The sequence below is a fragment of the Caretta caretta genome, chromosome 1 (genome assembly GCF_965140235.1).
Source record: "Caretta caretta isolate rCarCar2 chromosome 1, rCarCar1.hap1, whole genome shotgun sequence".
In the NCBI taxonomy this organism is placed as follows: Eukaryota; Metazoa; Chordata; order Testudines; family Cheloniidae; genus Caretta; species Caretta caretta.
The window spans coordinates 330,660,369-330,674,739 of NC_134206.1; the positions used below are offsets into that span (position 1 = coordinate 330,660,369).

The 14,371-nt window shown below is 45.3% G+C and overlaps 1 protein-coding gene across 8 annotated transcripts in view; it reads left to right on the forward strand.

Annotated features, from left to right (window-relative positions):
* PHTF2 (putative homeodomain transcription factor 2) overlaps window positions 1-14,371 on the forward strand; it is a 183,572-nt gene that overhangs the window by 71,024 nt on the left and 98,177 nt on the right. The gene's annotated exons all lie outside the window — the stretch shown is intronic.

Sequence of the window (14,371 nt, forward strand, 5' to 3'; positions counted from 1 at the left end):
TGTTTGATGCTGCCAACTTGTTATGCAAAAATAACAATTGGTAGGAGTCTTTTTTAATAGATTATGATTTTATGGAATTTATGCATAATTATGTTACATGATTATAGAAATGAAGTAGTTCTAATTTTTCCTTGCAAATTAATTTATTATACCAACTTTTTTTCCCCTCAAGTTCTGCATCTGGTAAATATGCTACTATTGCCTGGGCTAAAAGCTGTTGCTGATTTTAGCACAAATAATTCTGATAACATATAAATTGCTTAAGATTTCACTGGCTTTTAGTGTTTGGACAGTAAAATGCATAGGATGAAAATGAATAGGGGATTTTGATGCGCTTCAGGCATGTTTTATTAAGTGGAAATTCAGCTGCATTAACACATCTGAGACTGACCTGGACTGTGTAATTGTGACCCTGACTTCACTATAGATGGCTTTTTTTGTTTGTTTTTCCCCTTTCATTCTGCACAATAATTGCTTTCTACTGAAATGTTCCTATCTTTATATCTGTTTAATGAGAAGAATGTTTGAATATATAAATATATTTTAGGTGGCACATTACTGTATACTAATAAGATAGCAATGCTTCAGTTAAATTGTTGCATCATATAGGTGTTTTTAAATTATGAACTAAATGGTTTAGCCATTGAGAGTAAGAATGAAATACTTTATAGCATTGGCTCTCAACCTTTCCAGACTACTTTACCCCATACAGGAGTCTAATTTATCTTGTGTACCCCCAAGTTTCACCTCACTTAAAAACTACTTGCTTTCAAAATCAGACATGAAAATACAGAAGTGTCACAGCACACTATTACTGAAAAATTGATTACTTTCCTATTTTTACCATATAATTATAAAATAAATCAATTGAAATATAAATATTGTACTTTGTATTTCAGGGTATAGTATATAGAGCAGTATAAACAAATCACTGTATGAAATTTTAGTTTGTACTGACTCAGCTAGTGCTTTTTAAATAGCCTGTTGTAAAACTAGGCAAATATCTAAGTGAGTTGATGTACCCCCTGGAAGACCTCTGCATACCCCCTGTAAACTCAAGGGTTGTACCGTATGATTGGAGAATTTCTAACATAGTTCCTATTTTTAAGAAAGGGAAAAAAGGTGATCTGGGTAACTATAGGCCTGTTAGTTTGACATCTGTAGTATGCAAGGTCTTGGAAAAAATTTTGAAGGAGAGGGTAGTTAAGGACATTGAAGTCAATGGGACAAAATACAACATGGTTTTACAAAAGGTAGATCGTACCAAACCAACCTGATCTCCTTCTTTGAGAAAGTAACAGATTTTTTTAGACAAAGGAAACACAGTGGATCTAATTTACCTAGATTTCAGTAAGGCGTTTGATACCGTGCCACATGGGGAATTATTAGTTAAATTGGATAAGATGGGGATCAATAGGAAAATTGAAAGGTGGGTAAGGAATTGGTTAAAGGGGAGACTACAATGGGTCCTACTGGAAGGTGAACTGTCAGGCTGGAGCGAGGTTACCGGTGGAGTTCCTCAAGGATAGGTTTTGGAACCAATGCGGGGGAGGGATAGCTCAGTGGTTTGAGCATTGACCTGCTAAACCCAGGGTTGTGAGTTCAATCCTTGAGGGGGCCATTTAGGGATCTGGGGCAAAAATTGGGGATTGGTCCTGCTTTGAGCAGGGGGTTGGATTAGATGACCTCCTGAGGTCCCTTCCAACCCTAACCTTCTATGATTTAATCTTTTTTTATTACTGACCTCGGCACAAAAAGTGGGAGTGTGCTAATAAAGTTTGCGGATGATACAAAGCTGGGAGGTATTGCCAATTTAGAGAAGGACAGGGATATCCTACAGGAGGATCTGGATGACCTTGTAAACTGGAGTATAGTAATAGGATGAAATTTAATAGTGAGAAGTGTAAGGTCATGCATTTAGGGATTAATAACAAGAATTTTAGTTATAAGATAGGGACGCATCAATTAGAAGTAACGGAGGAGGAGAAGGACCTTGGAGTATTGGTTGATCATAGGATGACTGTGAACCGCCAATGTGATATGGCCGTGAAAAAAGCTAATGTGGTCTTGGGATGCATCAGGAGAGGTATTTCCAGTAGGGATAAGGAGGTTTTAGTACCGTTATACAAGGCACTGGTGAGACCTCACCTGGAATACTGTGTGCAGTTCTGGTCTCCCACGTTTAAGAAGGATGAATTCAAACTGGAACAGGTACAGAGAAGGGCTACTAGGATGATCCGAGGAATGGAAAACTTGTCTTATGAAAGGAGACTCAAGGAGCTTGGCTTGTTCAGCCTAACTAAAAGAAGGTTGAGGGGAGATATGATTGCTCTCTATAAATATATCAGAGGGATAAATACCGGAGAGGGAGAGGAATTATTTAAGCTCAGTGCCAGTGTGGACACAAGAACAAATGGATATAAACTGGCCACCAGGAAGTTTAGACTTGAAATTAGACGAAGGTTTCTAACCATCAGAGGAGTGAAGTTTTGGAATAGCCTTCCAAGGGAAGCAGTGGGAGCAAAAGATCTGTCTGGCTTTAAGATTAAACTCGATAAGTTTATGGAGGAGATGGTATGATGGGATAACATGGTTTTGGTAATAAATATTCATGGTAAATAGGCCCGATGGGGTGGGATCTGAGTTACCCAGGAAAGAATTTTCTGTAGTATCTGGCTGATGAATCTTGCCCATATGCTAAGAGTTTAGCTGATCGCCACATTTGGGGTCGGGAAGGAATTTTCCTCCAGGGCAGATTGGAAGAGGCCCTGGAGGTTTTTCGCCTTCCTCTGTAGCATGGAGCACGGGTCACTTGCTGGAGGATTCTCTGCTCCTTGAAGTCTTTAAACCACGATTTGAGGACTTCAATAGCTCAGTTTTTCGCAGGAGTGGTGAGTGAAATTCTGTGGCCTGCGTTGTGCAGGAGGTCAGACTAGATGATCATAATGGTCTCTTCTGACCTAAATATCTATGAAAGTACACGTACCTATAGTTTAGAACCACTGCTTTATAGCACCTTTCACGTGGGAACTTCTCTTGATTTGGCAACACGTATAGGGTGACCATATGTTACAGATATATGGCTCTAAAAACCCTCTTTCAACCAGAGCTCTACAGTTGGTATCACTAGTTGACCTCAGAAAGGTAGCAAAATAATAACTTGTATACAAATGTCGTATTTCAAGTTTGTCCTTCTGGGTTACAGTGGGGAGGATGTCTGGGTGTTGGGTCTTCTGATTCATCAGAAGACCTCTGTCTTATACAGACATTGTCTAATGCAGACTGGTGAGTGTTCAAATTAAAAGGGTGGGTGGAGTGGTGGGACTTCAGAAGCATTCAACACAATAACTACCTATAATCTCAAATCCAGACATTGGGCACAGTACTTATTAATTGAAGTGTCATTTCAATGAAAACCAACAATTACCTCTGCAGTAGTATAACGATCATATAAATTTAGAAATTGAAATAAACTGTTTCATATGCATCATGTTCTTTTGAAAACATGCTGCATGCGTATCAGGGATAGCTCTTGTTTGGGCAGTCCTATTTTACAATAATTAAGCAATTATACATGAGTGATTAAAATAATGCTGTTCACTCTCACATTTATATTGTGAGAGTTTAGTATAGTTACGCTTCATGTAACATGCCTTTATTACAATACGTAGCTGGGGCTTTACACAACTTCAGACCTACCCTCCTGCATTGTTGTATTGCTGTTATAAAAGAACTTGCATAAACATACAAATTCAGTAATTTATGTAGGAAAATAAAATATCTCCATAGCTGGAAAATGTTCATTATTTATCAATTATTTCTCAGGTGTCCATGTTAAAACTAAGTTCTAGTTTACAGTAAATGTTAACTGAAAATGTGCAACTAAGTTCTTTAGTGTGCATTTGCATTCTTGCTTAATTGCTTAATAGAGTTCACATTCTTTTTTCTTTTCTGTTGCATTTTATTTCTAAAGATAAAACTATATGAAAAGAATTTAAGGCCAAGGCTTTCTAAAATAACTAGTAGTTTTGGATGCTTTGATTTTTGGGTAGCAACTTGAGACATCTTAAAGGGTCCTGATTTTCTGAGGCCTAGCATGAGTGCTTTTTGAAAATTTGGCTCCATTTCAGTTTGGGCATCTATCATCACTAGTCAGTTTTTAATATATTGGGCTAAAATCCCACATAAACTTGATATGTGCATTCTTTTGGGATGTTTTACCTACTAAGTGCATATTTTATTCAAATTGACTGAAATAGAGATAATATTCTAACTGAAAAAATAACACAAAGCATACCTGCTTTGAAGTTTCTAAAGAGTAAACATACATTGTAACATCTTGCAGATAGATTCTGAAAGGAACAAGGACCAAGATTTTAAAAAATAAGTAATTTTATATGCCTCAATTTTTGTGTGATCAACCTGAAATACCCTAAAATGGTCTGATTTTCAGAAAGTGATAAGCATTCAAGCTTTAGAAAATCTGGCTCCTTTAACGTGTCTCATAACAAGCCCCCCAAACTGAAACACCCAAAATGACCTTGTCACTTTTCTAGAAACTTGGCCAGGCTAACTGTGGTGTCATGGCTGGGCATCCACTAATGTTAGTTTCAAGGTTAATGTTGCCAAGTATTTTATTTCTCTAATATTTGAGCTGTTGCATTTTGTCATTTTCAATATAACAAGTTCTAACTTTGTGCTATTAAAAATATTAATTAAAATATATTTGCAACATTAATGGGATTACACAGGCTTATTTGGCAGCTAGGAATCTGCTCTGCCTATCAGTGTGGAACTCCTCCTTCCTGCAACAACCTGCGTTCTCAAGATTTCCTTTAGTGCTGTCATCAGTGTTCATCCCAATGCCAGCATTGATACTGGCCTCAGTACCCTCAACTCTCATGGTGCTGCATAGACTTTCTAGATTGCCTGGCGCCCCGACCAGCACTGAATCGCCTCTACCTAAAGAATACTCTTATTCTTCTGACTCCAGAGCAGTGAGAGGCTTCTCTGGGTAGATTGCAAAGGTCAAGATCTTTGCCTTCCTCAGCTTGGGAAAGGCACTGTATTACGGTAGCTCTTAGGAGCCCACGTCACGGACCAGGACCCCATTGTGCTAGGTGTCATACAAACATAGAACAGAAAGATAAGACCCCGGGATAGGGACCATAATCTGAGTAAGATGAGACAACAGATGGATGGACAGAGGGGAAGAGTCCCAAGTAAACAATGAGACAATATTTGTTCAGTGATAGCCAGTAGTCTCTAAAAAGAAAAGGAGCACTTGTGGCGCCTTAGAGACTAACAAATTGCCATTAGGAGTTGGGGCCTTAGCCGAGTCTGGCGCCACAAGTACTCCTTTTTACGGATACAGACTAACATGGCTGCTACTCTGAAACCAGTAGTCTCTGCACACTAGCAGCCTAACCATTGAAGAGGGATCTGAAGGTGGATAAATGAGGTAGCTTTACGTATATTTACAGAGAGTATACTCCAAGGGTGCAGGACAGGATGGGAGAAAGCATGAAGATATTTGTTCGAAAATTTGACAAGTGGGCAGTGGAGGGTGGCTTTGTTGGCCAATTGGATGAGATAATTGACGGCTTGATAACTAATGAGATGATATGTAGAGTGAGGATTGACTGTGAAGGGCTTTGAAAGTGAATACATGCTACATTGTTTTTAATAGAGAAGTGAAGAGACAATGGAGGGGTTCAAAGAGAAGAGTGGCATGGGCAAAGTGACAGTCTCCGAAAATGAACTTTTTAGCAGCATTCTGAATGGATGTGAGTGGGGCAAGACTGCATTTGTCAGGGTCAGAGAAAAGGACGTTGAAGTAATCAAGTTGTGAGGTGATGAACCTAGATGAGGGTTTGAACTGTGTGGATGGATAGGAAAGTCTCTGTGTTAGAGATGTTATGCAGAAAAAATATCAGCAAGATTTAGATAAAGCCTGAATGTGAGGACCTAGAGAGGGGTCAAAGTTGGTAGTTAGAGTACCAGCTGGGATTTCGCCCCTGGGTGGGGCATACCCCACTCTCCCAGCTTCAAACCATGCTTGTCATGCAACAGGCTGATGCCTATTAGTGACCCCCATGACAGTTGTTTAGGGGAATCTCATAGAAAGGGCAAGTGCAGAATCTGTAAGAACTTTCGCCCCAGAACCCAAAAGGAGAGGGATGGTTGCTTGAGGGCCCTCTTCATGGAGCCTGAGCTTCTTCCTGCATTGGAGCCCTCCTGCTCAGATCCCACACCGAGCACCTTGGCATCGGTGCATAGTGCACCGCCAGCACCAGGCTTTGCCCGGCACTGTGCCCCCTCGCCTGCACTGAAAAAGTGGCAAAAGAAGAGGAGCCCCCCGGCACTGGAAGATAAAGGGGCCTTGGGCAAAGGACCTATGTCAGGACATGTGCGCGCCTCAAGGTATCATGGGGGTACCACTGAGGTTGAACCCCTGCCAGCCTGGCCAGGGATCTGCCTCAACTCCTGGGAGTGGCAGGGGACCCTGGCTTCTCCTCGGGCCCTGGTTGCCCGAAGTGGCCCCAGTGGCTAAAAAGAAAGCTGTCAGATAGGCACCACAGACACGGCACCAGGTGCCAGACTCGGCTAAGGCCCCAACTCCTAAGGGCAGGCTGATCATGGGACTGCCCCATAGGGCAGTGGAGCACCCTTCATCCCCAGACCGCAGGCATAGATCCTCCTCTCTGGGGCCTAGGATTCCGGCACCACATCTCTGGTCAGAAGGCCCAGGTCCCCTGAGCTCTCCCCCTACAAGAAATGGGACACCAGAGTAGAGGCACCAGTCCCTGTACCACTACTACTGGTGAGCTTCCTGTCAAAGATTGCCATAGCACAGGTCACCCTCGCCCAGTCGGTCTCCCAGACGTCAGTCCCCACTGGGGCGGGATCGCTCCCTGTCGCAGCACCAGTCTCCATCCCCCCTGTACTGCTCATCGGGCAGGCCCCGATCATCACCCGGGGTCTGTCGGCAGACTCAAGCCTTGAGAACTCTGCCCTGGTCACTGGAAGGGCAATGGTTGGACATGGACTAGGAATTTAGCCCCTCGCCAAGGAGGGGTGATTCACTGCCGACCCACGAAGCCAGCTTGGCACCTGCAGTGATGGCATGGAAGCAGGGACAGTGGCCCAGTTAATGGTCATACTGGAACCTTTGGGTCATGCCCATTATGCTGGTCCCATATTACCACCAGTTCTCCCTGGCTGCCTTGGACAAACCACTGCCGGCACTGGAGTTGGAAATGGTACCAAATCCAACGTGGGGGCAGGGCATCAGACTCCAGCACCTAAAGAGCCGTCCCCGGAGACGGAAGGGGAACCCACCCCTCCCTGGTGGTACTCGTCATCTTTTCTAGACGAAGCAGTGATGGGTCCCTCCCAAATGGGCAGCTTCCCCTGATGACTTCAAGGAGTATTAGGACCTCCTTAAAAGGGTGGCTACCAACTTGAACTTAAAAATTTGAGGAGGTCACAGAGGAGTCCAATGACCTCCTTTAACATTATTCCCTCTTCCACCCCAGCCCACGTTGCACTGCCCATCCACCCGAGGGTCCTTAAGATTGCCAAATCGCTGTGGCAGACCTCCTCTTCAATTCTGCCTGCTTCTCAGAAGGTGGAAAAGTAGTAGTATGTCCCTGTGAAAGGGTTCGAATATCTGTATGCACTCCCTCCAGCAGCACCACTGATTGTGTCTGCTGTTTAATGAAAGGCACAGGCAGAGTCTAGTCAGTGGCATGCCGAAAAATAAAGACACCAAGAGACTGGATTTATTTGGCAGAAAGATTTATTCAACAGCAAGCCTGCAATTTTGGGTGTATAACCACCAGGCCCTGTTAGGCAGGTAGAATTTTAACCTGTGGGACTCCCTTAACAAATTCAAGGAGGCCCTCCTGCAGGACCGAGCCCAGGACGCTTTCGTGTACAAAGACACAGCAGTGGCAAGGGAGGCCCTTCAAATGACCTGGGATGCTACTGACTCGGCAGCCAGGGTGGTCACCTCTGCAGTGGCCATGAGGTGCAGCTCCTGGTTGCAGTCCTCTGGGTTATCCCAGAAGATGCAGTTCACTATACAGGACCTCCTGTTTGAGGGTGCAGGGCTCTTCTCCGAGCTCACGGACTTGAGACTCCCGTGCCACTCTCCGCTCCTTGGGCCTCCATACTCCTCAGCAGGCCAGGAAGCCATTCCACTCTCCATCTCCTGAGACTCCACAGTCCTTGGTCCTGGGGGGACTCCCTGGCTGGGCACCTACAGGAGAAAGGGTCTAAGTGGCGACGCCCATCATCTTCCCATTCAGCTACTCAGCCTGACCTTTCCAGGAACCAAGGAGGCCAGAAGCAGTCATTTTGAGGGTGTGCTCGAGGACGATGCCCCAGTCACCTCCCAGGATCCATCCTCCCACTCTTTATTTTTTTCTTTTTCCCCCTCCACTGCCTCCACCCCTTTCAGTTGGCCTGGTCGTGGTTGACCTCAGATGGTTGGATGCTCAAAGTAATATCCTCAGGTTACACCCTGCAGTTCATGGCTGACCCTCACTTCCACCCCACTTCCCGGACCCTCTTCAGGGACCCTTCTTATGAGCAACTCCTCGTCCAAAAGGTTGAGAATCTCCTGCGCCTGGGGGCGGTGGAGGAGGTCCCTCGAGACGTGAAAGGAAAGGGGTTCTAATCCCGCTATTTCCTAATCCCGAAAGCAAAAGGGGACTTCAGACCCATTTTGGACCTGCGCCATCTCAACAAGTCTCACAAAAAGTTGAAGTTGTGCATGGTCTCCCTGGCCTCCATCATCCCCTCCCTAGATCTGGGAGACTGGTATGCTGCCCTCGACCTGAAGGACACGTGTTTCCATTTTCCCAAGGCACAGGCACTTCCTTCGTTTTATGCTGGGCCAGCGCCATTTCCAATCACGGCATTGCCTTTCGGTCTCCTGTCAGCCCCAAGAGTGTTCTCGAAGTGCATAACCCCAGTGGCTGCTTACCTGAGATGCCAGGGTGGTCAGATTTACCCGTACCTTGATGACTGGCTAATAAAGGGTCAGTCCCGGGATCAGGTGCGACAGTATCTTGATCTGGCTTGTTCCTCTTGTCGCAACCTGGGGCTGTTAATAAACGAGAAAAAGTCAACCTTAATCCTGGTACAACGCATAGAGTTCATTGCTGCGGTCCTTGAGGCTCAGTTCCAAGCCATGGCGGACCTCATCTTGTGCATGTAAGTCACCCTATTACCACTGCTCACACATGCCTGCACTTGTTGGGTCACATGGCAGCCTGCACTTAAGTGGTCTGGCACATGTGGCTCCGCCTCAGGCCTCTACAGGTGTGGCTGGCATCGGTCTACGTCCCCAACAGACATAGCATGGGCCACGTGGTCAGGGTCCCAGACCACATACTGTCGTCATTCACCTGGTGGCAGAGTCCTGCATCTCTGTTGGAGGCAGGTCCCTTTGCGGCTCCATCCCTGCCGGTGACCCTCATCTATGATGCCTCAGATCTGGGGTAAGGAGCCCGCCTTGGCGATCTTGGCACGCCAGGTTGTTGTTTGAGTTATGATCACTCACTACACATCAACGTTAGGGAGCTCAGAGTGGTTCACCTGGCCTGCCAAGCCTTCCTGCCTCATTAAAAAGCAGGGTGGTCCATGTCCTGATGGACAATACAGCGGCTATGTTCTATATCAACAAGCAGGGCGGAGCCAGATAATCTGTCCTTTGCCAGGAAGCCCTCAGGCTATGGAACTACTGTGTACAACACGGTATCCATCTTGTAGCCGCATACCTCCTCGGGGTCAGGAACACTTTGGCAGATCGCCTCAGCAGGACCTTCTTGTCTCGCCACGAGTGGTTCCCGCCTCCGGAAAGTGGTCAGTTCCAAACGCCACGTTTGCTGCTCGATTTGGGGGGATTGAGGCTCCCTGTTGGATGCTTTTGTGCTCCCGTGGTCGGGGGTTCTGTTATGCCTTCCCTCCAGTGCCGCTGATTCACAGAGTTCTCATGAAAATCAAGCAAGACAGAGTGAAGGTGATCCTCAGCGCCAGCTTGGCCGCTCCAGCACTGGTTCAGCCTGCTGCTGGACCTCTCGGTGGCTGCTCTGTTACAGCTGCCACTGAGGCTAGACCTGCTGTCCCAGAACCACGGAAGTCTTCTGCATCAGACCTTGGTAACGTTGCACCTGACGGCTTGGCTGCCGCATGGTTAAATGCGGAGGAGCAGGAGTGCTTGCCACTGTTCAGCAGGTCCTGTTCGGCAGCAGAAAGCTCTCCACCAGAACGACCTACCTGGCCAAATTGAAGCTGTTCGCTTGTTGGACCTCGGATAAAGGTATTTGGTCTGAGCGGGCCTCGCTTCAGTTGATCCTGGGCTACCTTCTGCATCTCAAGCTCCAAGGCCTGTCCCTTTAATCTGTCACGGTCCATTTGGCCGCTATTTCGGCTTTCCATCCACTGATCGAGGGTAGATCAGTTTTTGCCTAGGATATGACTGCCAGGTTCCTCAAGGGCCTCGAATGCCTCTGCCTGCACATAAGGGACCCTGAATCTTGTGCTGTCATGGCTCATGGGATCTCCCTTTTGAGTCACTGGCTTTCTCCTCTCCTGTCCTGGAAGGTCACATTCCTAGTTGTGATAACATCCGTCCACCGGGTCTCTAAGATTAGGGCGCTTACCTTGGAACCTCCCTTCACAGTCTTCTACAAAGACAGGGTCCACCTGTGGCCACACCCACCTTTCCTGCCCAAGGTGGTCTCACAGTTTCATACAGGCCAGGACATTTACTTGCCTGTCTTTTTTTTTTTTTTTTTTCCCCAAAGCCACATAAGTTGGAGGAGGAGTGTAGATGGAATTCCCTAGATGCCAGGAGGGTGGTGCTAGCCTTCTACATTGAAAGGACCAAGCCATTCCACAAATCAGCGCAGTTGTTTGTCACAGTGGCCAACAGGTTGGAATTGCTTTTTGGATCACTGCCTGCATTCACTGCTGCCATGATCAGGCAGAGGTGCCACATCCGGTGATTGTAACTGCCCATTCAACCAGGATGCAAGCCTCCTCGGTAGGGTTTCCTAGCCCAAGTGCCTATCCAAGACATCTGTAGGGTGGCCACCTGGTCGTCCGTCCACACGTTCTCCTCTGGGATAATGCTGGCTAGAGCAGAGTTATAAGCCGCAATGCTGTGAACTCCAAGCTCACCTTCAAGGATACTGCTTGTGAGTCACCTAGAATGGAATTGACATGAACAAGCACTCGAAGAAGAAAAAACAGTTACCTACCAGTTTTTCAAGATATGAATAGCAACAGTTACAAAAAGGTACGTTGCCGGCACCCAGTGCCAGAGGCGAACAGCAGCAGAGGGTTCGTTACCCTAAATCATCCTCCCCAGTCATGGATGATTATGGGTGTAGATATAGATATAGATATCTACATATCTGTACCCACAATTGTCCAAGATTGGGGACCCAGCAGAGAGAGCTGAAAGCAGAAAGGGTTCCACCAGGACAATTTACCTTGTGAAAAGGAAGAGATTTTCTGTTTGGTCTCCTAGGCACCATTTGTCCCCGTTTGAAATGCAAATTAATCATATCTTGGAATACCTCCTTCATTTGAAGGAATTGGGCCTCTGAGTGAGCTCACTAAAAGTTCATTTGGCAGCCATCTTCAACAATCCACCCTCCCATTCATGATTCCTTGTCTCACTTGGTTGGTAGGTTCATGAAGGGAGTAGTGGGAGGTTATCCTCCTATTTATTAATCCATCAGACCCTGGGACTTGGTGTTGACAATGTTCATGGGGCCATTGTTTGAACCACTAGCCGCCTGCTTTTTTTCTTATTTGGCTGCAAAGACTGTCCTTTGTGGTAATAACATCTACTTGAAGAGTGGGAGAGTTACAGGATCTGTTGATGGGACCTTCATATGTAAACTTTATTAATAGTTTCTTCAAGATCTCACATCAAATTCCTGGTTTACAGTGGTATTGAATTTGCTCCTGAATCAAATGATTCATCTACCAATATTTTTTTCAAATGCCTCAAAACCATTAAGATGAAGACAGACTTCTCATTCTAGATGTGCACAGGCTACTCTTTCTATATTGATAGGAATAAACAATTTTTATGTTCTCCAAGACTATGAAGAAAGAACACTGTTGACATTGACAGGATTCCAGTTTGAAGGAACAGAGGGGGTTGGAGCAACTGTACCCTTTCTGTCTTCAGCTGGAGTCGGGCACGAGGGACACACAGGACACCTGTGCTGACCCAAAAGCACTCTAGAAATGCTGAGGAGGAAATGAATATTTTTTTTATTTTATACAGAGTTTGAATGGTATGTGATAAATAAGGCCAGGGCTCCATATTGAATGAGGATAAAAATATTGAATAACTGGTTAGCCATTTCTGCGAAAATTATTCAGTAATGCTTTGTCTAATCCCCTGACTCTCCCTTTGTAGCATAGTATTTTCCTTGTCTTCTGGACGGTATCTCATCTATCTGATCTTTGTGGTATCCAGATCTTGTCTCCCCTCCCTCTCCAAACACACTTTTTTGGGGGGGAGTGGGGGGGAAATAGCTGTAGAGAAATTCACCATCTGTGATGGGAAACAAGACCACAGAGTCAAAAACTGGTGTCCATTTTTTATTAGTTTGATCATTATGTCTTGGTTGAAATGGCATGCAAACACTTATCTGAGGGAAAGCTTTGGAGGGAAATGGATGTCTTTGTCCTTAGTGGTAGGTAGGACAGGCTAACATTTCTCTAAATCATTGGAAGGTTTCACCTAGAGAATAGCAGAGCAAAGGTAGAGGGAAGAAAATGGGTAGCAGAATTTCTTCTTTGTGCTTTGTCTGCCTATATATCCATTAAGGAGGCAAACCTAATAGTCTGATTTATATGGCATGATCAAGATGGCAGGGTATAAAAATTCATTTATTTTAAACCTGAAAATGTAACATTTCATGTTAGTATAACTTAAAGTGTGGTTCCGTTCTAGAAAGTGACTCCATTAAAAATGACATGTTTAGGTTCCATATATGTTGTGTCTGAATGGTTCACATGTCAAATTTGCTCTATTTACACATAAAATGATTTTTTTTAAAAAGAAATAAGCGCTAACCATGCAAACTCTATTTTTAAGTCATTCTGGGTTCTTATGTTGTCGTCTTTCATCATGTTGAATAAAATGTCTGCAGCCCAACTCCCCTTAAATGACACCTGTGCATCCCCTTTACCTGTGAAAGCTGCTTGGAACTTGGGGCATGTCTACACTACAAAATTATTTCATTGCTTGTGCTTATGCGTGCTATGCTTCTTGTGTTGGTGGTATGCATCTCACAGGAGTGCTTGTATCGATGCACATTCCAGTGCACCATTGATAAGTCTCTTATGCAACTCTGCACCATCCAGTGCAGAGTGTTTTGGGAAGCTTTTGCAGTGCCTCATGAGGCTGAAATGAATTGTGCAGGGGTGACTGGAAGCATGGGGTCAACTTCCCATAATGCAGTGTTCTCCATCCCATAATTTAATCTGCGTTCCATAATATTTTGTGCATCTTTTCAAAATCCCCACAAACCTGTGCATGTCCCTCCTTGCTGTCCACCCTCTGACAGAAGCATGGAGCTTGCACAGTTCTGCAGCTTGTCATGAGCATTGCCAGCATGGGGTGCCTGATTCTGCAGTACAGACGCTCGCTGGGTTACGCATGACCCAACTTACACAAATTCGCACTTACGGAAAAAGTTCCATAAGCCAGAAATAGGATTTTCGAGTTGCGGAAATTTTTGCGTAACGTATGGATATACGTTTCCGACTTAGGCAAAATTCGAGTTACACAAGGCTTTCTGGAATGGAACAATTGCGTAAGCCGGGGGGCATCTGTATTGCAGAGCTGCAAGAGGAGTCGTGGGGAACATGACAATTCTTTGGAGGCTAGATTGTTTTGGGACATAAGAACAATTCAAGGTTATTGATGGTGGTGTTTACAGAGCAGCTGGAGATGGTGGAATGCCGATTCTGGGCTTGAGAAACAAGCACTAGCTGGTGGGATCACACTGTCAAGCAGCTTTGGGATGATGAGCAGTGACTGCAGGACTTTTGGATGCATAAAGCCACGTTTCTGGACCTGTGTGCCAAACTCATCTCAGCTGTCCAATGCAGGGACACCAAAATGAGAGCTGCACTGACAGTTCAGAAGCAAGTGGTGATTTGTACTGTGGAAACTTGCAATGCCAGATTGATTCCTGATTGACCAGAAGCAATTTGGAGCCAGGAAATCTACCGGAGGGACTGTTACCGTGCAAGTGTGCAAGGCTATTAATCGCCTCCTGCTATGCAGGACTGCGAGTCAAGGCAACATGCAGAACATAATGGATGG